This window comes from Dendrobates tinctorius, unplaced genomic scaffold (assembly GCF_039654945.1).
Source record: "Dendrobates tinctorius isolate UK_male_01 unplaced genomic scaffold, ASM3965494v1 ptg000086l, whole genome shotgun sequence".
Lineage (NCBI taxonomy): Eukaryota > Metazoa > Chordata > Amphibia > Anura > Dendrobatidae > Dendrobates > Dendrobates tinctorius.
The window spans coordinates 53,246,543-53,274,482 of NW_027361754.1; the positions used below are offsets into that span (position 1 = coordinate 53,246,543).

General features: G+C 46.3%; 1 long non-coding RNA gene across 1 annotated transcript in view; it reads right to left on the bottom strand.

The window, feature by feature from the left end:
• LOC141098065 (uncharacterized) overlaps positions 1-27,288 on the bottom strand; it is a 42,059-nt gene extending 14,771 nt beyond the window's left edge. The window contains exons 1-2 of the long non-coding RNA XR_012234138.1: positions 26,873-27,288; positions 17,651-17,789 (exon numbers count right to left, since the gene is read on the bottom strand). This is a non-coding gene — a long non-coding RNA (uncharacterized lncRNA). The remainder of the gene's footprint in view (positions 1-17,650; positions 17,790-26,872) is intronic.
• Between the last annotated feature and the right edge of the window lie 652 nt (positions 27,289-27,940).

Here is a 27,940-nt window from a genome sequence, read left to right on the forward strand (position 1 = left end):
TCGAAATCAAATTGGGCAAAAAATAAGGACCACCTAGCCTGACGAGGATTAAGTCTCTGGGCAGACTGGAGATAGGCCAAGTTTTTTGGTCAGAGAAGATTACAAAGGGGTGGACAGCACCCTCCAGAAGATAACGCCATTCTTCCAGGGCCAATTTTATGGCCAACAGTTCGCGGTCGCCGATCGAGTAGTTGCACTCGGATGGAGAGAAAGCATTTGAAAAGAAGCCACAGGGGCGCAGTCGACCAGAGGCGGATCTCTGGGACAGTACTTCCTCGGCACCTATTGAGGAAGCATCCACCTCAAGCATAAAGGGTCGGTTGCTTTCAGGGCAGTGCAACACCGGGGCAGTGAAGAAAGCCCGTTTTAGAGTCTGAAAGGCTTCTTCTGCCTCCGTAGTCCAAGAATTGGGACTTGTCCCTTTTCGAGTGAGAGCAGAAATAGGCTTAGTTATTGCGGAAAAATGGGCAATAAATTGCCTGTAATAGTTGGCAAATCCGAGAAACCGTTGTATAGCTCTTACCCCAACGGGACGAGGCCATTTGAGGATGGCAGTCAGTTTCTCAGGATCCATCCTTAATCCAGCGTCAGAGATAATGTAGCCCAGAAACGGCAGAGAGGTTTGCTCAAAGAGACATTTCTCTATCTTAGTGTACAAGCAATTCTCCCGAAGACGCTGTAACACCAGGCGAACACTCTTTCTGTGGGATGAAAGATCCAGTGAGAAAACAAGGATGTCATCCAAGTAAACTACCACACAGGAGTACAAGAGGTCCAGGAAGATCTCATTGACAAACTCTTGAAACACAGCTGGAGCATTGCAGAGACCAAAGGGCATGACCAAGTACTCGTAATGGCCATCTCGAGTGTTGAAAGAAGTCTTCCACTCGTCACCTGCACGGATGCGGATATGATTATAGGCTCCCCTAAGGTCCAACTTGGAGAAGACCCGGGCCACTCTGAGACGGTCAAACAACTCCGGAATGAGTGGGAGAGGATACCTGTTCTTGATGGTAATCTCAGTCAAGCCCCTATAGTCAATGCACGGCCGCAGAGATCCATCCTTCTTCTTGACGAAGAAAAACACGGCTCCCGTGGGCGAAGAGGATTTCCGTAAAAACCCTTTGGCGAGGTTCTCCCGGACGTATTAGGACATGGCTGAGGTCTCTGCGGGAGACAGTGGGTAGATTCTGCCCCTTGGGGGAGTTGAACCGGGGATTAGTTCAATTGGGCAGTCAAAAGGCCAGTGTGGAGGAAGAACCTCCGCCTCCCTCTTAACAAAGACGTCTGCATAGGAACTGTAGGCTAAAGAAAGGCCCACAAGATCAGGGGGCGGTTGGGGAGCGGCAGCAAGACGGACAGGAGTCAGGCAGCAATCTTGGCACGAATGCCCCCAGCGGAGTACCTCCCCCGAAGACCAGTCGAGGACCGGCTGGTGTGTCCTTAACCAGGGGAGACCAAGTAGAATCGCATGGGAGAGCTTTGGTAAAATGTAAAAGGCCATCTTCTCTCGATGTAAGGCTCTGACTTGCAACTCCACTTCCTCAATGACCAAGGTGACGGTTTCCTGTAGCGGTTTGCCATCCACTGCAGCAATCAGGCAAGGATTACTTTGGGTGATCACAGGAATTTGGTACTTGTCCACCTCTTCACGCCAGATGAAGTTACCTGCCGAGCCCAAATACACTCAGACGTCTCTGCCCTGAAACCACAAGAACAGTCATATTAAGAGGTTGAGAGGAATTATTAGCACCTAGGGAGGCCTCTCTTACCTGACCTAGGTGGAGGAGTTTCCTGGTCTCTCTGGACAGGTGTGGACAAAATGCGAAGAACCTCCGCAATAGAGGCATAGGCTTTGCGCCCGTCTCTCCCTCCGACACAACTCCGCCAACTTGAGGCGATCCACCTGCATGGGTTCGACAGAGGAGAGGAACCGGCTGGATGAGGACTAGCAGACCGATTGGAAAGGGAGGCCGGTCTAGTGGACCTCCTGTCTCTTGCTGACTCCCGGGCGCGTTCCTGGGACCGTAGGTCAATGTGGGTGGCCAGGGAGATAAGGTCTTCCAGGGTGGTCGGGGTATCCCAACCTGCGAATTCATCCTTTATCCTGCTCGATAGACCACGCCAGAATGCACCCACCAATGCCGCGTTATTCCAATCTCAGCGGAGAGAGTATGAAAGCGGATCGCGTACTGTCCGACCGTGAGGGAACCCTGATGAAGGTTGAAAAGAGACTCGGTAAGAGAGGTTAACCGAACCAGTTCATCAAAGACCCTGCAAAAAGTATCCAAGAAGACCGGAAGGCTCAAGACAACGGGATCGCCCCGTTCCCAGAGAGGATTCAGCCAGGACAGGGCCTCTCCCTCCAGATGGGATATAATGAAGGCTACTTTGGCCCGATCAGAGGGATATTGCTGAGGCAACCATTCAAAATGGAGGCTACACTGGTTTAAGAACCCCCTACAGAGTTTGGGGTCGCCACTGAACCAAGGCGGCTTGGCGAGGCGATGAGAAAGTTGCAGAAACGGGAGGTGGAGTCGGGACCGCGGCGGCAGACTGGAGGGCCAACAAACGGCTATCAATGGAGGCCACATAACTTAAAATATGGGCTTGAGTATCCCGTTGCTGACCCAGCTCCTGTTGAAGACTGGCCAGCTGAGTGGCATTTCCAGGATCGGCCACCTGCAGGACCGACAAACGGGAGTCCATGGACTTCATGACAGACATTATGCGACCCTGGTTCTCCAGCAAAAAGAGCAACTCTTTTTGAGTGGCAGCAGGAGTACCGGCAGGATCCATGGCCTGATCTTACTGTTAGCGGGATGGTCAGGTGAGGAAAGTCTCCAGGAGTGGACCTTCTGGATCGTAGCACCGAGGGCCCCGGGCGAGCCGCCAGGTGGAGCCGACCCCTATACAAGGATCATTTGGAGCAGGCCCAGGGTTTTGGGTACCACGATAGCTGGTACTGAGAGGGGAGGCTCAGAACGGACTGGAGTAAGACCACAAAACTACAGGAGACAGGATCGGAGTAGGACTGTGGGATTGGACCACGGAGAGCAGGACGGAGCAGGGACATGGAAGACAGGATCGGAGTAGGACTGCGGTGCTGGACCACAGACAGCAGGACGGAGCAGGGACATGGAAGACAGGACCAGAGTAGGACTGCGGGACTGGACCACGGACAGCATGATGGAGCAGGGACACGGAAGACAGGACCGGAGTAGGGCTGCGGGACTGGACCACAGACAGAAGGACGGAGCACGGACACGGAAGACAGGACCGAAGTAGGACAACGGGTCTCGACCACGGACAGCAGGACGGAGCAAGGGCACCGAAGACAGGACCAGAGTAGGACTGCAGGACTGGACCATGGACAGCAGGATGGAGCAGGGACACGAAAGACAGGACCGGAGTAGGACTGTGGGAGACAAGCATGAAAGAGGTGAGGAGCACTTTGTAGCGAAACAGGGGGCCTGGTGTGCTGTGAAACACGAAGATCAGGGGCCTCCATTATAGGAGAGCGGCCTGATATGCCCCTGCCCGGTCACCTATTGGTCCGGCGGTGCTTCTGTGTCAGGGCACCGCCGGAGCACGAGACAGGATGGAGGCGCAGCCGTGGCCTACGGCGCATGCGCATAGCATGCAGAGATGCCGTCAGCCGCAGACCTGTCAGAAGAGGCCGCCGCCGCTGCAGGGCAGCGGAGGGCTGCGGCGCGGGAACGGAGGCAGGGTGAGCACACAGAGGTGGCATGACATCCACTGATTTGGGCAGAGTTCGAAGGCCGTGCGGTACGTTGCTTGGTGGATACCGGGTCACAAGTTACTACCATGCCGGAAACCTACTACTGGCAGCACTTCCCCGAAGCCGCAAGGCCCCAATGGGGGTCCGTGATAAAGCTGGTGGCCGCCAACCACCTACCAATCCCCGTTGTCAGAGTAGCCTGGATGCAGATCTCGATGGGCGGCAAGCAATTAGGCCGGCGAGGCGTGGTTCTGACTCGGGGAGACGCAAGCGAGAAACACGCTGTCACCCAAGGCATTAATATACTAAAGGAGTTCGGCAGCCTTCTCCTCAGTGAGCCTGCCCAAGAGACTTTGAAACAGTGGAGCTCCTGTACACCGCAGGGGCAGATCTTTCAGCAGCTGGGGAGGGGAACGAGTCCAAGATGCCTGCCAGGAGGGGAAGGTGCTGGGGAGAGTGATTGCGTCTGCAGCTCCCCAGCTCTTACTGCCGACAGGACAGACAGTTTTCGCTCTTCCCGTCCAGGCCCATGTATCTCTGGAAGGAGTAGAGGTGCAGATGGAGCCATGCTTCTCTGAGCACTTACCCCCAGGGCCCCTGGTGGCTCGCACCCTGGCCAAAGTGCGGAAGGGGACAGCCCTCGTACACTGGGTTAATCTGGTGGATCAAGACATCATCCTAAAACCCCGCACCAAAATGGCAAAACTGGTGAAACCACTGGAAGAGGTGCTCCCGACCCCGGCATTACAGCTGGGGCTGAGTGTGAGGGACCCCTGGGCCATAACTGTACATTCCTTCCTGACTGCAGGGTCGCTGCCTGAGCAGGAAGGGCGAGCAATTTTGGAGAAGATGCGAGCGGAAATCTCCGGACTAGGGCAGACCCAAATACATCAGGTAGAAGCTCTTCTGGGCCATTACCGAGAGGCATTCGCCAGCCACGAAGATGACTTCGGGTGCACAACAGCTATCACACACAGCATCCCCACCGAAGGAACGGCCCCCATCAGAGAACGATATTGGCAGATCCCTCCGCAATTATACCAAGAAGTGAAGACTCTGCTGGGCCAAATGCTGCGAAAGGGGGTTATCTGGGAAAGCCAAAGTCCCTGGGCAGCCCCCATCATGCTGGTGTAGAAGAAAGACGGCACGCTACGATTCAGCGTGGACTACCGTAAGCTGTACCATCAAAGACTCATATCCACTTCCCTGTATCAAGGAGTCCATGTCAGCCCTGGGAAAGGCGAAATATTTCTCTACTCTGGACTTGGCCAGCGGATACTGGCAGGTGACAATGTCGGAGGAAGATCGTGCAAAAACCGCCTTCATCTTGCCCATGGGACTGTTCGAATTCAATCGTATGCCGTTCAGACTTGCCAACGCCCCCGGAACCTTCCAGCGACTAATGGATCAGTGTCTGGTTGACCTAAACTTCGAGGCCACCCTAATATACTTGGACGACATCATCATCTACGCCGCCATGTTTGAGGATCACTTGCAAAGTACGGGTTGAAGGTAAAGCCCCAAAAATGCCATCTGTTCTGCACACAAATAGAATATCTGGGACATGTCGTTTCCGCCGAGGGCATGAGATGTCTTTGAAGAAGGTCGCTCTGATACGGGAGTGGCCTACCCCCGAGACAGTAAAGGATGTGCGGGCCTTTCTAAGGCTGGCCGGATATTACCATTGCTTCGTCAAAAACTTCGTCCGCCGAGCCCGAGCCCTGCAAGACCTGCTGAAGGGAGCCCCATCCGGAGCCAATAGCTGGAAGATCCAATGGCGCGAACCCCAGGAAGAAGCTTTCAGAGACCTCAAGACCGCACTCTCGGTAGCCCCTGTGCTGGCCTACGTGGATTTCTCGCAACCGTTCATCCTGCACACCGACGGGAGCCTGCACGGGCTGGGAGCTGTGTTGCCTCAAATGCAGGGCGGCCCTGAGAAGGTGATCGCCTACGGTAGCCGATCACTTCATGACTCCAAACGCAATCCCGATAACTACAGCTCCTTTAAGCTCGAGCTTTTCGCAGTGGTATGGGCCATGACGGAGCGATTCGTGGAGTACCTAGCAGGATCTGAGGTGGTGGTACGAACCGACAACAACCCGCTGGCCCACCTCAAAAATGCCAAGTTGGGGGCCTTGGAGCAATGGTGGGTGGCTCGAATGGTCAAGTTCAAGTACAAAATCGTTTACAAATGGGGGGCGAACGTCCACGCCAAAGCCTTGCCCCAAATTCGACGCACGGCTCCCGGACGGAGCCGAGATGAAGAGCTGGAAGGAGACGAAACACCATTTTCCCTCGGCCCCGCCAAAATCACAGCGGTGACATGGGAACAGTCCCATGCGAGACCCACTAGGGGCATCTAAGAGTAGTCCCAGGATGAATGGATACAGCAGCAACAAGAAGATGGAGAGATCGGCCCCTACGTCGATTGGTGGCCATGAAACAGCTGCCCAATGACGCCCAAAGAAAGACTATGTCCAGAGACACTTTGCTAATGCTACGCCAGTGGGAAAAACTGATAATCAAAGGTGGACTATTGTACCGGAAGACAGTACTACACACAGAACCAACGGTAGCGTGGCAGGTGGTGGTGCCGGGGGTCCAGCCCAGTGAATTGCTCATGAAGCTCACGAAAAAGGGGCTCATTTTGGGGCACAAAAGACTTTTCAGTGGCTACAACAAATAGCCCACCTTCCCCAATTACAAGTCGAGGTGGAAGAAGTATGCCGTACATGCCGCAACCCTTGAACTACTAATGATAGACTATCTAACCATCGGTCCAGCCCATCAGGGGTACGAGCACTGACTGGTTATGGTGGACCATTTCACCAACTTCGCCGTGGTGACTCCAACCCGAGATCAAACAGCGGAATCAGCTGCCTACGCGATCTGTAAGAACTTTATTCAAATATATGGCTGCCCCCAACAAATTCATTTGGACCAAGGTGCCTGCTTCTTGGGGAAAGTAATGGAGGAACTACATCGTCTATACGGCATTGACAAATCCCGAACCATGCCATACCATCCGCAGGGGAACGGGGCCTGCAAGCGATTTAACCGGACCCTAATCCAAATGTTACGTACCCTAGAGGACGACCGAAAGACCCTTTGGCCCGAATACGTCCCCGAACTGGTCTGGGTATACAACAATTGGGTACACCGAGTCACCGGCTATACCCCATACTCACTACTCTTCGGCCGAGAAGGCAAGGGGATCACTGAGGTGGAGTTGGACCCGGAGGAAGAGCGACCATGGACAGGAGTCCCCTCGTTGATCTGAAATCACCGGTATCGTCTGCAAACCCTGCACCGGCTAGTCCAAACAAAACTCTGGGATTTGGAACACCCAGGGAAGGCCCCATCACAACCCACTGAATTCCAGACAGGGGATCACATACTCGTGCGAGACCAGCGCCCCCAAAACAAATTAGAGCACCGCTGGAAAGAGAGTCCCTACTGAGTACTGAGATGAATAAGTCCAGATGGGCCGGTGTATGAGATACAATCTGAAAAAGAGGGAGATCACCCCACTCGAATGGGACATCGCACTATGTTGCGGCCCTGTATATCCCCAGACCTCGAGCAGCCCGAGGCCTCCCCTCAGACCCCAGATCCTCCGCCAATTGTATGGAATAATGACGACGAGGAGGACCTTCCGGTAGTACAAGCGGACAGTTCTAGGGCCAATGCCACTATGGCCCCGTCCACCCAACCACCTTCCACCACACCAGAAGACTCCACCGCAACAATCGAACCGCGACGCTCTGAGCGGTCTACAGCAGGAAAAACCCCCGAACGCTATGAGCAGGATCAGTTCACGTGGCAGAAAAGACTACAGCATCAAGATAAAAACACAAGTCTCCCCAAACCCTCGCCTGAGGACTGGCGAGCAAACAGGATGGGGGAGAGTAGGAGGGAGAGTTTCCGCTATGTAACAGGGCCGGAACCAAGAGGGCTGTCACCAAGGTTCCCAGGAGAACTGTTTCCGGGGGACATAATTAGAGGACGGACCAGAGACAGTTCTAGAAGGAGTGGGGGCGGAGCAGTTATAAAAGGAACGCAGGACGCCAGCAGGAGCACTCGATGGAGCAAGGGAGAAGGAGCAGGAAGCCTAGGTGGCGCCAGAGAGCCGGAAGAAGTCAGCACCTGCCAGGGAGATTGGACGGGGACTCACCGGTACCAGGGAGAGGACAGCATCAAGCAGCACAGCAGAGGGACGCTGACCAGACGCCCGCAGTCGCACTCCAGGCACCGAGACCTGTGACCACCATGGCCCTGACCCTGACTGCGGCTGCAGCCTGCCCGTTGCCACCCGCGGCTTCCGCTGCCTCACTCCAGCCTGCGACTGCGGCCCGCCCGCTGCCACCCGCGGTCGCCGCTGCCCCACCCCGTCCAGCGGCTGCGGCCTGTGTGCTGCCATCCGTGGCTGCCTCTGCCCCGGTCCGCACTGCAGCTGCGGCCCGGGCGCTGCACCCCGCGGCGGCCACTGCCCCGTTCCGGTACATGGCTGTGGCCTATACATTCAGGCCCACGACCGCCACCATCTCGCCTCCACCAGAGGGACCAACGCTGAGGGACTGTCCTGGAGCCTGTTGTGCCCCCACTACACCTGGGCGTAGAAATGCCAGAAGCTTACGTCAACTCCTCGTCGGCTGGGCCCAGCGGCTGAGACGCCGAACAGACACCTCCCAGACAACAACTCTGCAGGACGTCAGAGCAGGATAAGTGTTGATAGTTGATAATAATCTCAGGACTCATAACTGGCCATATGGAGGTCATATAGTTGCCGGCACCGGCTGGGTAGTATATATTGGGTAATTCATGTGCATTGTTGTTTACCTCCCTGTGTGGAAAACGATTGTTAGCTTGCCAGTTATTCATCCTATTTATATAAAAAGGTTGAATTTAAGCTTGCTCCATCTCCGTCTCGTCGCTGCATCCTGCGTACCTGCGAGTACCACACTAACACCCTCTCACCTCTACAATCCATCCTTAAGTCTGCTGCCCGACTAATTCATCTCTCTCCTCGCTACTCCTCCGCTTCTCCCCTCTGCAAATCTATTCACTGGCTCCCATTCCCTCAGAGTATCCAGTTCAAATGACTAATACTGACCAACAAGGTCATCTATGACCTGTCTCCTCCATATATCTCTGAAGTAATCTCCCAATATTTTCCTTCACGTAATCTCCGGTCCTCCCAAGACCTCCTTCTCTCCTCTACACTTATTCGCTCCTCATCCAACCACCTCCAAGACCTCCCGGATATCCCCCATCCTCTGGAATTCTTTGCCCCAACACATCCAACTATCAATCACATTCGGATCTTTCAGACGGAACCTGAAAACCCACCTCTTCAGGAAAGCTTACAGCCTGCAATGACCCTGCTGCCTCCTCACCCCTACTGAAGCTACTGCCTCACCAACATTTGAGCTGCTGCAACACCCCAACCTACTGTCTCCTTCCCCACCATCCTGTAGAATGTAAGCCAGCAAGGGCAGAGTCATCTCCACTCTGTATCAGTCTGTGATTGTTAGTTTGTTTACTGTAAGTGATATCTGTAATTTGTATGTAATCCCTTCTCATGTACAGCGCCATGGAATCAATGATACTACATAAATAAATAATAATAATAGAGATGGTTTGAATCAATTCCCAACATCTTGTCCAGTGGCCAAGTCAGTAACTCTTGGCCAAAGAGTCACCTCCTATCTCCCAAGTGGTAGGAGGATAGGAGCCTGAGCTGTTGTGCTAGAATCAAGAGATCCGGGGATTAGATCATGCCATTAATTCTCAACGCATTTAGAAGTTGGAACAACGTTTTCATCAGGAACCACAATATTGATCTACATGGCGTAATCTCCCAACCTGAAGGTACTGCTGCGGCTGCCATACTTTGATTCCTCAGTTGTGGGTTACACAACGCCACAAGGTGAGCATTTCTTAAACCCCTCACCTAGACCAATTTCTCCATCAGATAAGACCCTATATTCATATTAATGGTGCCCTATATTTTTAGAGATTCATACCCTAATATACGACCACATTTGTGTCTTTAAATAATTTAGACTGATCTATATTAATTAAAACAAAATCGTTTTTTACCCATCGGGTTTATCATTAGCATAATCAACTTGATTCTCACGCATGAGAAAATCATCGCTCAATCAACCCCAGCCTAAGAATGAAGTTGCAGTGTGCATGTTCATCCATCGCTCCCTTAATTCTCTTTGGGGCTGCAAAGCACTGTGCACTTATCCCCCATTACAAAATGGTGCAGCATGGTGTGCATGCTCAACCCTCTCTCCATTCATTCCCTATGCGTATGCGGCTGCTCGTTAAAAGCCGAGCACAGCACTTGGCAACCCTATGGAGAATGAATAAAGCGGCAGATGCGCATGATCACTGTCGCTCCATTCTAACAGGGATAAAAGGAACTCATTCTGCTAATTGTTGTGTCAAGGATAACAGCCAGGGAGGTCAAGCAGGTCCCACCACTGTCACCAGTTTGTCAGGGGAACTGTAAAATCGTCTCCCAAGCCCACCTCTAAAAGGGGGAGGTGTCATAGAGAAAAATTAAAATCCATAAGACATCTTTGGAAAGGAGACATATCATCCTCACATTGAACATATGGGATTAATTATAATTGAGGAAGTGAGAGAGAGATGACACTTCATACTGAATTGAAGTAGAGACCTACTGCAGTGACCAGGTAATTACAGCAAAGATCTGCTCTGGGAACTAACCACCCAGAATTGGATTCATTTATTTAAAAAGACCAGCACATCCACTGCTGCCACCAGTTTCAGGGATAACAACCGAGGATGTCATGCAGGTCTCCAATCATCACAACAATTAAGCAATTAACTGACAAATGATGGTCGTGGCCCAGGCTGCTTCCACTATTAGGTCAGTTATTGGGGAACTCAAAGTGAGCATATGGTATATACACCTCTGATTTCAGCTACTAGATTATACAGGGTAGGACATTTATATGGAAACACCTGGGTGGGCCATTTATAAAGTTGGATCCAAAATGACCAACTTCAAAATGGCCACCACGGTCTCCACCCATCTTGAAAAGTTTTCTCCCTCCCATATACTAATGTGCCACAAACAGGACGTTGATATCACCAACCCTCCCCATTTTATTTAGGTGTATCCATATACATGGCCCACCCAGGTGTATCCATATAAATGGCTCACCCTGTATAAATATATATATATATATCTAATATATAAAGCTCAAAGTGTGTATGTATGCATGTATGCATGTATGTATGTGTGTATGTATGTATGTCCGGGATAGGCATCCGCACCGTCGCAGCTACAGCCACAAAATTTGGCACAGTCACACGTCTGGACCCCGAGAGCGTCCTAAGCTATGTTGTGAGGCGAAATTTTAACCCCGCGTGTTCCAATTCACCAAACAATTTTGCCCCTATCTACATACTGGGGAAAAAGTGTGTGTGTGTCAAGCCCCGCCCCTCATTATGATGTTATAATGCCCCTATTTGCATAATGGGGAAACAGTGTGTGCGTATCAAGCCCCGCCCCTCATTATGATGTCATAATGGTTGCCATGGCGACGCTGATGTCATCATAGGTTGCAAGCCCCGCCACCGCTCATTATGATGTCATAATGGTTGACTATGGGATGGAGGATGTGTGATGGGTATATGGGCACTGGACTATGGGATGGAGGATATGTATGACGGGTATATGGGCACGGGCCTATGGGATGGTGGATATGTATGACGGGTATATGGGCACGGGACTATGGGATGGAGGATGTGTGATGGGTATATGGGCACTGGACTATGGGATGGAGAATATGTATGATGGGTATATGGGCACGGGACTATGGGATGGACGATATGTATGACCGGTATATGGGCACGGGACTATGGGATGATGTTTGATGGGTATATGGGCACTGGACTATGGGATGGAGGATATGTATGACGGGTATATGGGCACAGGACTATGGGATGGCGGATATGTATGATGGGTATATGAGCATGGGACTATGGGATGGAGGATGTGTGATGGGTATATGGGCACTCGACTATGGGATGGCGAATATGTATGATGGGTATATGGGCATGGGACTATGGGATGGAGGATGTGTGATGCGTATATGGGCACTCGGCTATGGTATGGACGATATGTACGACTGGTATATGGGCATGGGACTATGGGATGGAGGATGTGTGATGGGTATATGGGCACTGGACTATGGGATGGAGGATATGTATGATGGGTATATGGGCACGGGACTATGGGATGGAGGATGTGTGATGGGTATATGGGCATTGGACTATGGGATGGAGGATAATTAAAATTTGTTATAACTAACCACAGTTAGTAAGTATGCCCAGGCAGCGAGGCTCTTCAGCTAGTATATATATATATATATATATATATATATATATATATATATATATATATATATATATATATATATGTATGTATATATCCTGTTGGACATCCATTAAAGGTAGTGAATTACTTCAGGGGTGCGGTTTAGAGAACAAGAGGAACAGAGCTATTACATTTTGCATATTTAATCCAGAAAGATAAAAGATAGTCAATCTTAATAAAAAAATATTCAAAGATGATATACAATCGGAACAACACAATACGGTATATACAATTACATGTTATAAAAGGGATAGCCAAAGAGAATTACTAAACCTGATGTCACGGCTCAGAGCTTAGCAGTGGGAGGTACTTCTTAGGAAAATGGACAGAACCCACAGCAAGCTGTAGCTTCCAAAGCTGACAAAATACAAACATTTCTTCTATTTATTAAATCAAGGTTACGCCCACATACTTCCCATTGGTGAGTTCATATGGGGGCTGGTTGTGGGATGTGCTAGGTCTGTTAGAACTTTATGAGCTCCCCAACTTACAGGATGTCTTTGCCCTAGGAGGTCCCAGTGGGTAGATATTGTCATCATGTTTCCAATCACAATTTTACCTTTATATAAAAGATCAAATATGATGTGGATAGCTTAATTCATTAGACCTGACATAAAGTTGAAGAGTTTAGAATGGCCTAATGGTTGTGTTCGTCCCTTCTCTATGATGCCGAAAATATATCTCCCAAAAATATTGGATCAATACAAACCCCAATATTCATCACTTTCCACTGGCTCCAAAAAATCTCAGAGCCCTGCTTTGATTAGAGGAAACTTATCTCTGGGAAGTAAATTTCCCCACATCTTCATAAACAAAGCTCAGTCTTGGCGTCTTTTTCCCATGTCAAATCTCCTGTTGTCATTACCTGATAATTTCAGGAGGCCCCTACTTCAATGGAGGTTGAAGTGTTCACTCTCTCTCTCTCTTCTCCAGCTATAATTAAGCCCATATTTTTCAATGTGAGGGTAATATGTCCCCTCTCCAGATATGTCTTACGAATTTAAATTTTTCTCTGTTTTTCACAGATTAGCAAAGTTATCAGTTATCACCTAATAGATGGATAGATGATAAAAAGTTTCCACTGGGCAACCCATTTAACATTAGTATATATAAAGTAACATAATAAACAGCAAAAGCAAAAATGTTACCAAAGAAATGAATAATTAATAAATGAAAAAGAATAAAAAATGATATGTAACAGTAGATATAAAAAAAAAAATAAGGCTTTCATTTTCCCCTTATGTGAACATATTAATATGATGCACTAATGAAAGTCTTAATCTTGGCTGAGCCAGCATATTAGCAGTACTATCCATTTTGGCTTCATCGGTAAGCCATTCTTTGAGTGGGGTGGCACTGCTTCACACCTACTCAGACATGAGCGTGTGACTAATTACTAGCAAGACTTGTGAAGCCTCCACAGACACCGGCTCATTATATATGTTCATATAGAAAAAAAAAATATGTGGGCATATATAACCTTCCCTACAGTGATACATCTCATTTCTCTCATTATGCTCTGTCTGGAATATTTACGCGAGCAAACGATTCAGTTTTTCCTGGCAGTCGTCTCCATGGTTGTTTCACATAGGAATACAATTAATTACAACTTGTGTTTGTCTGAGGCGGGTTCTTGGGTTTCTATATTATTAGCATGGTGATTTTTCAGGCTGGGTAAAGAATGTAATTGTGACTTGTTACGTAAAATGTACATCCTGCTTGACAGGCTTTCGCCTCGCCGCAGCTCGCAAATGATATTATTTGGTTATTTTTACATTTCTGTTGTTTCAACCCACTCACATGTGGATCTCAGACACGTAGGACGTCAGATTGAAAAATGCAATCAGGAAAAAAAAAGGAAAACACTGTTCTTCAGGTCTCATGATTTTATTTAGTTTGAAATTTAATTTAAAGAATAAAACTTTTGTTTTTAGCTGCGTTTCAAAATAAATGAGCCTCATAAAGGAGTTTAATTAAAGGAGAAAAAAATAGAAATTAAAAAATATATATATGCCTGCTTTCTTCTAGAATTAGTCTCACTTTTGTTCATGGTCTTTGGCTGTTATTGTGATTTAAAAGGGGTACAAGTCTGAAGTCACTCAATGTGACTGCAGACTCGTGAATCCACATATCATGTGCCCTTGCACACTGTGAGGATTCCCCGATGCCGGTGCTAGGAGTGGCGCGTGCATGATCGAATGTATGTAACATAGTAACATAGTTAAGTAGTTAGCAAGGCCGAAAAAGGACATTTGTCCGTCCAGTTCAGCCTATGTTCCGTCTGAATAAATCCCCAGATCTACGTCCTTCTAAAGAACCTAATAACTGTAAGATACAATATTGTTACGCTCCAGGAAGACATTCAGGCCTCTCTTGAACCCCTCGACTGAGTTCACCATCACCATCTCCTCAGGTAATATGATTTTGCATCTTCACTTTCTTTGGGTTCACAAAAAATGCTTAGAGTGTTAAAGTTACCTATGTCTGCCATTGACTCCCAGATAAAAGAAACATAAAACATGCATAATGTAGTAGGTTTTAAAGTCTTTGGCACCTTTTAACATAAAGAAAACATATTTTTACATATGTTAGTATTTACCTTTGGTTTTATAAAGTTCTAAAAAGTTTTAGTCTGCATTCTCCATTTCTTCACATCTCCGACCCCTGATATACAGTTTGCAGCCTGCTCCTGAATTCCGACTATTCTCTTGTGCATTAATCTCTCTATCTCAGTGATACATGCTTGATGCGAGTTCTATATGTCCAGGAGGCTGCTGTCTTCACTATGCAGCAACACAGTTTTTATTCTTGTATGGATTTCTACTTCACATCTCATTAAGGATCATGTGCACTCCAGACAGACTGAATGAGCTGCCCTCCATAGTAACATAAATGCTTTCTGATCTACCCAATGCAATCTTCTCCACCTCCCTGCTTCTATCTTTATCCCCTTCTTCTCTCTTAAAGGAAATCTATCACCAGGTTTTTGATACTTCATCTCAGAGACGTAGGAGCAGAGACCCTGATTTCAGCGATCTGTCACTAACTTTACTGGGTGCTAAAGGTTTTACAAAAAACTGTTTTCTCTGCTGGAGATCAAGCAGTGCTCTGAATGCTGAGCCCTGTAAAGCACCACTCATGCCACTGGTTGGCAGCCTTCTGTTTTCACTATGCAGAAAGCTGCCAATCATTGGTGTGGGCGGGGTTGCACAGAGCAGGAGGACTAGGGGACATGAGACATCTAATCCTGAAGTGATAATCACCTGATGATAATACACAGATTTTATAAAAACTACAGAACGCATCCTAGTAAGTGACACATCACTGGAATCAGAGTCTCCGCCCCTACATTACACTGCTCTCAGATTAGATAGCAAAAACCTTCTAACAGATTCTCTTCCAACTGGGCCAGAATCAGGAGCAGAAATCTGATGGACTTTTGTCCGATTTTGCAGACCAGCTGCCTACTGTCAGTGAAAAGCCCTTTGGCAACAAAATGCCTATCTATATCTTTCTATTGAAGACTTTTTAGATAGTTGATTAATTTTGTATGTAGAAAGCAACTAAAGAAAAAAAAAGATAATCAGTATAAAGGTGTATATAGCTTTTCTTGATACCATATAAGATAAAATGAATGCATAACCAAAAAACCTATATTTTGAATCACGGTCTGCCCAAAGAAACCTATGGGACAATTGCAGTATACAGTTGTGGCCAAAAGTATTGACACCCCTGCAATTCTGTCAGATAATACTCAGTTTCTTCCTGAAAATGATTGCAAACACAAATTCTTTGTTGTTATTATCTAAATTTAATTTGTCTTAAATGAAAAAATACAAAAAATTGTCCTAAAGCCAAATTGGATATAATTCCACACCAAACATAAAAAAGAGGGTGGACAAAAGTATTGGCACTGTTCGAAAAATCATGTGATGCTTCTCTAATTTGTGTAATTAACAGCACCTGTAACTTACCTGTGGCACCTAACAGGTGTTGGCAATAACTAAATCACACTTGCAGCCAGTTGACATGGATTAAAGTTGACTCAGCCTCTGTCCTGTGTCCTTGTGTGTACCACATTGAGCATGGAGAAAAGAAAGAAGACAAAAGAACTGTCTGAGGACTTGAGAAACCAAATTGTGAGGAAGCATGAGCAATCTCAAGGCTACAAGTCCATCTCCAAAGACCTGAATGTTCCTGTGTCTACCGTGCGCAGTGTCATCAAGAAGTTTAAAGCCCATGGCACTGTGGCTAACCTCCCTAGATGTGGATGGAAAAGAAAAATTGACAAGAGATTTCAACGCAAGATTGTGCGGATGTTGGATAAAGAACCTCGACTAACATCCAAACAAGTTCAAGCTGCCCTGCAGTCCGAGGGTACAACAGTGTCAACCCGTACTATCCGTCGGCGTCTGAATGAAAAGGGACTGTATGGTAGGAGACCCAGGAAGACCCCACTTCTTACCCCGAGACATAAAAAAGCCAGGCTGGAGTTTGCCAAAACTTACCTGAAAAAACCTAAAATGTTTTGGAAGAATGTTCTCTGGTCTGATGAGACAAAAGTAGAGCTTTTTGGGCAAAGGCATCAACATAGAGTTTACAGGAGAAAAAAAGAGGCATTCAAAGAAAAAACACGGTCCCTACAGTCAAACATGGCGGGGGTTCCCTGATGTTTTGAGGTTGCTTTGCTGCCTCTGGCACTGGCCTGCTTGACCGTGTGCATGGCATTTTGAAATCTGAAGACTACCAACAAATTTTGCAGCATAATGTAGGGCCCAGTGTGAGAAAGCTGGGTCTCCCTCAGAGGTCATGGGTCTTCCAGCAGGACAATGACCCAAAACACACTTCAAAAAGCACTAGAAAATGGTTTGAGAGAAAGCACTGGAGACTTCTAAGGTGGCCAGCAATGAGTCCAGACCTGAATCCCATAGAACACCTGTGGAGAGATCTAAAAATGGCAGTTTGGAGAAGGCACCCTTCAAATATCAGGGACCTGGAGCAGTTTGCCAAAGAAGAATGGTCTAAAATTCCAGCAGAGCATTGTAAGAAACTCATTGATGGTTACCGGAAGCGGTTGGTCGCAGTTATTTTGGCTAAAGGTTGTGCAACCAAGTATTAGGCTTAGGGTGCCAATACTTTTTTCTGGCCCATTTTTGGAGTTTTGTGTGAAATGATCAATGTTTTGCTTTTTGCTTCATTCTCTTTTGAGTTTTTTCATTTAAGACAAATTAAATGAAGATAATAATACCAAAGAATTTGTGATTGCAATCATTTTCAGGAAGAAACTGAGTATTATCTGACAGAATTGCAGGGGTGTCAATACTTTTGGCCACAACTGTACATCTTTCTTATCCTATCCAGACAAATTCTTAAACATTCATAAAGCAGGTCAGTATAATAAGGACAAGTGAAATTAGAAATTCATTCAAGACATAGGTGGAACTTAATTAAATTTAATAAACCAGAATGCAAAATTTACAACCTACCTATCATGTTACATGTATAATACTGGCTTCTTCTTAAAGGGAATCTGTCACCAAGTTTGACCCTTATGAGATATGGCCACCACCTTTTAGGCCTGATAAACAGCTTTCTATAATGCTGTATATCTGCCCCCAATCCGACCTGCAAGACAAGAAAAAGAGCTTTCATGTTTTTTTTTTTAAATTCTGCATGCGGTCTCCTGGCCACATTTGTTTCCTCTTTTGCCGTGTCATGTCATAAACCTAATTTTGCACAACTGCACCTGTTTTTATGCGGTCACGTGGAGATTACTGTAGTAAATTGACACCAATTGCAGGATATGACTTGTTATGGGTATATTTGGGTACACAATAAAATATCTATTGCAGGACACATAGTAATTACAAGAAAAGTCAAGTTTTCCTCTTCTTCATTGGATTGACAAGGTTTAGATGGCATTTCTATTTTGATCCAACAATGAAAAAAAACAAATATCAAAATAAGAAGAGAAAACTTTTTGCTACATTGGGTAATTCTATTCTTTTTTTATTTTCATACCGCCTGCAATGCTATTGGTAGTTCCACAAATATGCATCCACGATTCCACGGGATAAAAAAAAGAAGAGATTGAATTAATATCTCACAAAATTCTGGTTTATATAATTGGACATGGTTTAAAATACAAAGGCAAAAATGCTTCTGACGGATGCCGATGTGCTCTCTGTGACTCAGCCGCCGTCAGACATCTCTAGCAGCAACTTATCTCTTAGAGAACAAAAAGACCGGAAGTCCAAAATCAGACACCTCCTTATCTCCTCCAACAATCTGTTGGGGTTCCCATACACATTAGATGCTTTGCCACAATTGTTGACATCAGCGTGTTCAGCCGAAATTAATATAATGTGTATGGGGGCTTTACTGGTCTAGCTAAGATTTCAGCAGAATACCTTTATTTTATACAGGTTTAAACCAAAGAAATTATTAATGTTGTTGTTCACTACTAGGACAACCTATTTTTCATCTGCATGTTTGCCTCTTATAAAATAATTGTTACACACCCGTCCCAGGTCCTGGCTTTGCTCCCTTTACCCTGGTCTACTAAACTCTTTTGTGCTCCACACTTTGAAAGTAGCCTTATGGGCTCCCATGTGTCCATCTACCTTGGCCTTTATAAGGCCTCCCAAGGCACACACCTGTGTCACAGTATTGACTTTTCGCTTGTTTGAACACCACAATCTGCTCAGTACCTGTTCAAGAACTTCTAGCTGTCTGTAGTTTACAGGACCTTTGGTACCTGTCTGCAGTCTCCATGCCCTCTGCTACCTCTTCCTGGACTCCCATCCGTCTGCAGTCTCCTGTATATTTGCTACCTGTTTCTCGTGTACCTCAACTGCCTGCTGCACCAACGCCCATGGCTCTGGTGCCCACCTGGACCTTAGGCTTTGAGGATCCACATCACCTAGTGAGCTTAACAATAATAACACATATACTTTCCATTCCAGTGCTGTCCACTGGCTCTCCCATGGAGGGGGATGGCGTGACCTTATTACGTCACACAATGCCTGCAGACAAATCACATACATCCAGTGGAAGTGAGAGCTGCTGCAGCCCTCTTGCTTCCTCCAGATGTATGTGATATATCCAAAGGAGAGGAGAGTAAAGCAGACCCTGATTGGCCACAGGGATTATGTGACATGACAATTTTATGTGATCCTTGAGAGAGCCAGTGCCAACTCCGCTGGAATGGCATTGGCACTAGAGGCGAATATAGGTGCTATCATTTTACAAGAGGAAAACTGTCAGGCTGAGTAACTTCTCATGGCCAAACTATGAGTCAGGATAGTCAATGAATCCAATGTAAGAAGCCATGAGAGTACTTCATAAACAGAAGGAAGAGACAAAGGCGTAGTCAGGTAACGTTCCGAGGTCAGAATACCAGGAGGATAACGGATCCGAGGAGAATGGGTTAAACAGATGGATGATCAGAACGAGGTCCAAGGTCAGGCAATGAAAAATCAGAAATTGAAACAGAATGGAAACCACACAGTAGCTGAATGTACATGTGGCAGAGATCTGGAAGGAACAGCTCAGTTAAGTAGCCTGGCACTCAACTAGATAATGAACACCTGGAGAAGATCGGTGCACCCAAGTCTCCGATTGCATGGCAGAGCTGTTAATCAACACAACAACAGCTTAGCACACCCCTGCACCAGACTGGATGACTGAACTGTCAAAGTACTGACAGCTTCAGCTAGCCCCTTTACCAGACTGGAGGGCTGAGCTGTCAGTACAGTAACGCATCCGAGACACACTGAGGGATAGAACCGTGACAGAAATATAAGCATTGACTAGGGGATGTCCGAATAGTTTATACTTTATAGTTTATTGTTAGGAGTGGCGGAAGGCACTAAATAAAAATTATGAATAAAGTGCCTTCGCCACCCGGGGTCCACAGTGCGGCAGATGGTAAGACCGCTGCTAGGAGATGGCAGAATATAAGGCGGTAGAGTGCACGGGGTTAACGTCACTCTGGTGCACTAGGCAAGCTCAGTTTAGCTCACAGAGCTGCCAAGGATAAACAGAAATGCAAAAGTGCTGAGTCTGTTTAACTCACAGAGACTCAGCTACACAGACGCGGTAACTGGTCACAGGAGAGGCGTGAGCTGACGGCACCAACTCCATCTAGACCTACCGTATACGTCTGTGACAGAGACGTCGCAACTGCGAACGTACACTGTGCTACTACAGCAGCGCGGCAGGAACGCAACCGCTAAGAAAACGCTGCTATCAGGAAAGCGCAATATGGACGCTAGGCTGCTGAGGCAGGGATGCAAATGGTGTGCTAGCACTGTAACTAAGACCGACACACTGTCACCATTCGTAATAACCTAGGGAAGGGGTTTCATAATAAGTCAGTCACCAGTCCATGCATCCATCACCATACACACACAGCATAATATGCTACACTAGCGCATGGCGGCATGGCCATGCGCACTTTTTATAGCGCACGGGACCTTCCGGAAATCTCCAGGAGTCCAGGAAGAGCCAATAGGATCCGGAGCGGGACCTGAGCACCTGACTCCCGAAGTCCAATAGGAGCTCGTCCCGTGAGCATGCCCAATAGATGGAATAAAGGACTAAGCCTCTGGAGACAGTTGTTGTGAGACAATCTCCTCAGCAATCCCTTCTGCTGCAGCAGATGGGCAAGAGACTACAGCATATGAGAATCTGGGTCTCTGTATAGACGTGTCAGAAACCAGATTCCTAACATTACCCCCCCTCCTAGGGCCCCCCCTGAACCTTCCGATCCACCACCCTGTGCCTAGCGGTGGCACAGGGCTCAAACTCGCCTATAAACGAGCTTGGTGTCCTGGTAGGTGACATGGTAACCTGGGACACATGGAAGGTACCAGCGGAGGCAAGGTCGCCCAGTTTCAGGAGGGAAATCTGGGAAATGGCTGGATCGGGAGTGGCCATGGCATGCCGCCGTGTATCGACGGTCGTCACCCCACTCCGCCTAGAGAGGCTATGCCGAGCACAAGAGGTACATGCCTGAATGAACCTCTTAACATCCCGAGCCCTATGAGGCCACCAATATGCTCCGGCTAAGAGCTTCGAGACCTGCATGTAGCCTCAGTGGTGAGACGCATTGGATGCATGCGCCCAAGCGAGTACCTGAGCCCTAAGATGAGGAGGGACAAAGGTCTCGACAACCGGTTCAGACTCAGACCATTGTGGGGGGCTGGCTTCCGGAGAAACCGCACATATGTGGTGACAACCGCAAACAGATTCCTGGTCTGAGTCCGTGTTAAGATCGGTACGAGACACCTCCATGGGCTCAGGAGGTAGGACCTCTGGCTCAGGTGGCTCTAGCGGCTCAAAAAATTTGGGAAGCGGAGTACCCTTCCGTTTTGAGTGAGCACGCTCTAGGCCGCGCTCCAAAAAACGGAGGTCAATGCGCGAGGAGATGGAAATCAACTCTTCCAAGGTCGTAGGAATCTCTCTGGTAGAAAGAGCGTCTTTAACATGCTCTGCTAACCCTTTCCAAAAGACAGGGATAAGGGCCCTATCAGCCCACTCCAACTCAGACGCCAGTGTCCGAAAACGTACGGCATACTGGCTCACCGAGAGGGATCCCTGAGAGAGTGCAAGTAGCTGCAGGGAGGTGTCGTGCGTGACCCGTGGGCCGAGGAAAACCTGCTTGATGGCCATCAGCAGGTGCGCTGCGGTTCGTATATCGGGATCACCACGCTCCCATAACGGCGTAACCCATTCCAGAGCCTTGCCCGACAGTAGGGATATAATGAATGCCACCTTGGCCCGTTCCGTAGGGAATTGTGCAGCCAGCAGCTCCAGATGGATCGAGCACTGGCTGATTAAACCCCTACAGGAGGCGCCATCCCCAGAAAACTTATCGGGCAACGGGAGGCGGGTTACTGTCGGCGCAAGGGTGGACATGGACAACAAACAAGCTACTGCATCCGTTAACGCCTGTACGGCAGCATCAGTAGCTTGTGCAGCTAAGAGAGACTTCTCAAGAGCGGCCACCCGGTCGCCGAGCTGCTTAACGCATTGCAACAATTGCTGCTGATCTGCCATCCCCAGCCAGACCCTGGCGCTAGTGTAATGTTAGGAGTGGCGGAAGGCACTAAATAAAAATCTAATATATAAAGCTCAAAGTGTGTATGTATGTGTGTGTGTGCGCGTGCGTGCGTGCGTGCGTCCGGGATAGGCATCTGCACCATCGCAGCTACAGCCACAAAATTTGGCACAGTCACACGTCTGGACCCCGAGAGCGTCCTAAGGTATGTTGTGAGGTGAAATTTTAACCCTGCGCGTTCCAATTCACCAAACAATTTTGCCCCTATCTACATACTGGGGGAAAAAGTGTGTGTGTGTCAAGCCCCGCCCCGCATTGTGATGTCATAATGCCCCTATTTGCATACTGGGGAAGTAGTGTGTGTATCAAGCCCCACCCATCATTATGATGTCACAATGGTTGCCATGGCGACGCTGATGTCATCAAAGGTTGCAAGCCCTGCCGCCGCTCTTTATGATGTCATAATGGTTGACTATGGAATGGAGGATGTGTGATGACTATATGGGCTCCGGACTATGGGATGGAGGATATGTATGATGAGTATATGGGAACGGGACTATGGGATGGAGGATATGTATGACGGGTATATGGGCACGGGACTATGGGATGGCGGATATGTATATGGGCACGGGACTATGGGATGGAGGATGTGTGATGGGTATATGGGCACTGGACTATAGGATGGAGGATATGTATGATGGGTATATGGGCACGGGACTATGGGATGGAGGATATGTATGATGGGTATATGGGCATGGGACTATGAGATGAAGGATGTGTGATGGGTATATGGGCACTCGACTATGGGATGGCGAATATGTATGATGGGTATATGGGCATGGGACTATTGGATGGAGAATATGGTATATGGGCATGGGTCTATGGGATGGAGAATATGTATGATGGGTATATGGGCATGGGACTATGGGATGGAGGATGTGTGATGGGTATATGGGCACTCGACTATGGGATGGAGGATATGTATGATGGGTATATGGGCACGGGCCTATGGGATCGTGGAAATGTATGACGGGTATATGAGCACGGGACTATGGGATGGAGGATAATTATAATTTTCTATAACTAACCACATTTAGTTACTATGCCCGGGCAGCGCCGGGCTCTTCAGCTAGTCTAATATATAAAGCTCAAGTGTGTGTATGTATGTATGTCCAGGATTGGAATCCGCACCGTCACAGCTACAGCCACAAAATTTGGCACAGTCACACGTCTGGATCCCGAGGGTGTCCTAGGCTATGTTGTGAGGCAAAATTTTAACCCCGCGCGTTCCAATTCACCAAAAAATTTTGCCCCTATCTACATAATGGGGAAAAAGTGTGTGTGTATCAAGCCCCGCCCCTCATTATGATGTCATAATGGTTGCCATGGCGACGCTGGTCTCATCATAGGTTGCAAGCCCCGCCGCTCACTATGATGTCATAATGGTTGACTATGAGATGGAGGATGTGTGATGGGTATATGGGCACTGGACTATGGGATGGAGGATATGTATGATGGGTATATGGGCACGGGACTATGGGATGGCAGATATGTATGATGGGTATATGGGCATGGGACTATGGGATGGAGGAAATGTATGATGGCTATATGGGCATGTGACTATGAGATGAAGGATGTGTGATGGGTATATGGGCACTTGACTATGGGATGGCGAATGTGTATGATGGGTATATGGGCATGTGACCAGCGTCGGACTGGAACACCTTGGGCCCACCAGAGAAAATCATTCTTGGGGCCCACTATGTAGCTGCATAGAATTAAATACCAGACCACCAATTGTGCGGTAAAACACGCTAATATCCGGGTATAATATAAGGTTGTACATGTCTTAATTATGTAGCAGGAGTTGGGGTAGCCCCCTCATAGAATATAAAGCAGCCCCCTCACATAGTATAATGCAGCCCCCTCATAGAATATAATGTAGACCCCTAATAGAATATAATGCAGCCATCTCATAGAATATAATACTGCCCCCCTCATAGGGTATAATGCACCCCCTCATAGGGTATAATGCACCCCCTCATAGGGTATAATACTGCCCCCCTCATAGGGTATAATGCACCCCCTCATAGGGTATAATGCACCCCCTCATAGGGTATAATGCTGCCCCCTCATAGGGTATAATACTGCCCCCCTCATAGGGTATAATACTGCCCCCCTCATAGGGAATAATGCTGCCCTCCTCATAGGGTATAATGCTGCCCCCTCATAGGGTATAATGCTGCCTCCTCATAGGGTATAATACTGCCCCCCTCATAGGGAATAATGCACCCCCTCATAGGGTATAATGCTATATAGATATATAGATATAGAGTTAGATAGATATAGATAGAAAGATAGAAGTAGAAATAGATAGATATAGAGATAGATAGTAGATAATGGATAGAAAGTAGATAATGGATAGATATAGATAGAAAGATTCATAGAGATAGAGATAGATAGAGATAGATATAAAGATAGATATAGAAAGAAATATAGATAGATAGATCGATAGGTAGATAGATATAGAGATAGATAGAAAATAGATAATGGATAGATAGATAGATATAGAGATACATAGCTATAGATAGAAAGATATAGAGAGATAGATATATAGATAGAGATAGATAATAGATAGAGATAGATAATAGATAGAGATATACATATATAATAATAATAATAATAATAATAATAATAATAATAATAATAATAATAATAATAATATAGACATATATAGATAGATATAGAGATAAATATATATAGATAGATGGCTATAAATAAAAATAGATATATATATATATATAGAGAGATAGATCGATATAGAGATAATAGATAGAGATAGATAGATATAGAGACAGATAGATATAGAAAGATAGAGATAATAGCTAGATAGAGATATGTATAGAGATAGACAGATATAGAGTTAGAAAGATAGATAGATATAGAGAGAGATATAGAGATAGATAGAGATAGCTAGATAGATAGATGGATAGATAGATATAGATAATAGAGATAATAGATAGATGTAATAGATAGATATAGAGATAGATATAGAGATAGATGGATAGATCAATAGATAGATAGATAAAGAGAGAGAGATAGAGATAGATAGATAATGAGATATAGAGATAGATATAGAGATATAGTGTTAGATAGAAAGATAGATATAGAGATAGATAGATATAGAGATAGATATGGATATAGAGATAGATAGATAGATAGATATAGAGATAATATAAAGATAGATAGATAGATATAGAGATAATATATAGATAGCTATAGAGAGAGAGATAGAGATATAGAGAGAAACAGATATAGATATAGAGATAGATATAGAGATAGATAGATATAGAGATAATAGATAGATATAGAGATAGATAGATATAGATATAAAGATAGATAGAGATAGAGAGAGCGGTAGATAGAGAGAGAGATAGATATAGAGAGAGATAGATACAGAGATCGATAAATAGATAGAGAGATAGATATAGATAATAGATAGATAGATAAAGATAGATAATAAATATAGAGATAACAGATAGATATAAAGATAGAGTAAGATAGAAAGATATAGAGATAGGTAGATATAGATAATAGAGATAGCTAGATAGACATAATAGATAGATATAGATAGATATAGAGATAGATAGAAAGATAGATATAGAGATAGATGTAGAGATAGAAAGATAGATATAGAGATAGAGCGATAGATAGATAGATAGAGATAAATAGATAGATAGAGAAAGATAGATAGATATAGAGATAGAAAGATAGATAGATATACAAAGAGATAGATATAGAGATAGAGATAAATAGATAGATAGATAGATATAGAGAGATATAGAGAGAAATAGATATAGATATAGAGATACTAGATATATATAGAGATAGATATAGATATAGAGAGAGATAGATACAGAGAAAAGATATAGAGATAAATAGATAGAGAAAGATAGATAGATAGATATATAGATATAGAGATAGAAAGATAGATATAGAGATAGAGCGATAGATATACAGAGAGATAGATATAGAGATAGATAGAGATATATAGATAGATAGCTATAGAGAGAGATATAGAGAAATAGATATAGATATAGAGATAGATATATAGATATAGATATAGAGATAGATATAGAGATAGAGCGATAGATAGCGAGAGATATAGATATAGATAGATACAGAGAAAAGATATAGAGATAGATAACGGATAGATAAATAGATAGATAGGTATAGAGATAGATAGATATAGATATTAGATAGAGATATATATATAGATAAAGATAGATATAGATGGTAGCTAGATAGATAATAAATATAGAGATAATAGATATAGAGATAGAGTAAGATAGATAGATATAGAGATAGACATAATAGATAGATATAGAGATATATATATAGAAAGATATAGAGATAGATAGATATAGAGATAGATGTAGAGATAGAAAGATAGATATAAAGATAGAGCGATAGATAGAGATAGATTTAGAAATAGATAGATATAGATAATAGATATAGATAGATAGATATAGATAATAGAGATAGAAAGATAGATAGATATAAGAGAGATACAGAGAGAGAGAGAGAGATAGATAGATAGAGAGAGCGAGAGAGATATAAAAAAAAAACAAAACACAATACTCACCTCTCCTCCTCGCTCCCACGCTGATCCCGGCCTCAGTGTCAGGAGCTGCCCCCTCTGCCAGACACACAGCGGGTGCGCGATGTAGTGACGTCATCGCGCACTGGCTGTGAGTCAGGAGAAGAGAGGACTGAGGGCGGCGCCGGCCCTGATTTACAGCTGTAGTCTGCAGAGCGGCTTACTGGGCTGGGGGCGGGGCCTCTGGGGGTGGAGACTGTGAAATGATATTCACTGCTTCGCAGTGAATATTCATTTCTCTTTAGCAGCGGGGACAGGGGCTCCTGCCTCCTGTCACCCGCTGCTGCTCCGCTGGCAGGGGCCCCCATAGCAGCTGCATGGTGTGCGACACACCACTGGCTGGGGGCCCCTGGAGCAGCGGGGGCCCTAGGCAACTGCTGGCCCTGTATGCCTGCAGGTGCCAGGGCCCACCAGATGCCAGGGCCCACCGGAGAATCCACCGGTTCTCTGGTGGGCCAGTCCGACGCTGCATGTGACTATGAGATGAAGGATGTGTGATGAGCATATGGGCACTCGACTATGGGATGGAGGATATGTATGATGGGTATATGGGCACGGGCCTATGGGATCGTGGATATGTATGATGGGTATATGGGCACGGGACTATGGGATGGAGGATATTATAATTTGCTATAACTAACCACAGTTAGTTACTATGCCCGGGCAGCGCCGGGCTCTTCAGCTAGTTATGAATAAAGTGCCTTCGCCACCCGGGGTCCACCGTGCGGCAGATGGTAAGACCGCTGCTAGGAGATGGCAGAATATAAGGCGGTAGAGTGCACGGGGTTAACGTCACTCTGGTGCACTCGGCAAGCTCAGTTTAGCTCACAGAGCTGCCAAGGATAAACAGAAATGCAAAAGTGCTGAGTCTGTTTAACTCACAGAGACTCAGCTACACAGACGCGGTAACTGGTCACAGGAGAGGCGTGAGCTGACGGCACCAACTCCGTCTAGACCTACCGTATACGTCTGTGACAGAGACGTCGCAACTGCGAACGTACACTGTGCTGCTACAGCAGAGTGGCAGGAACGCAACCGCTAAGAAAACGCTGC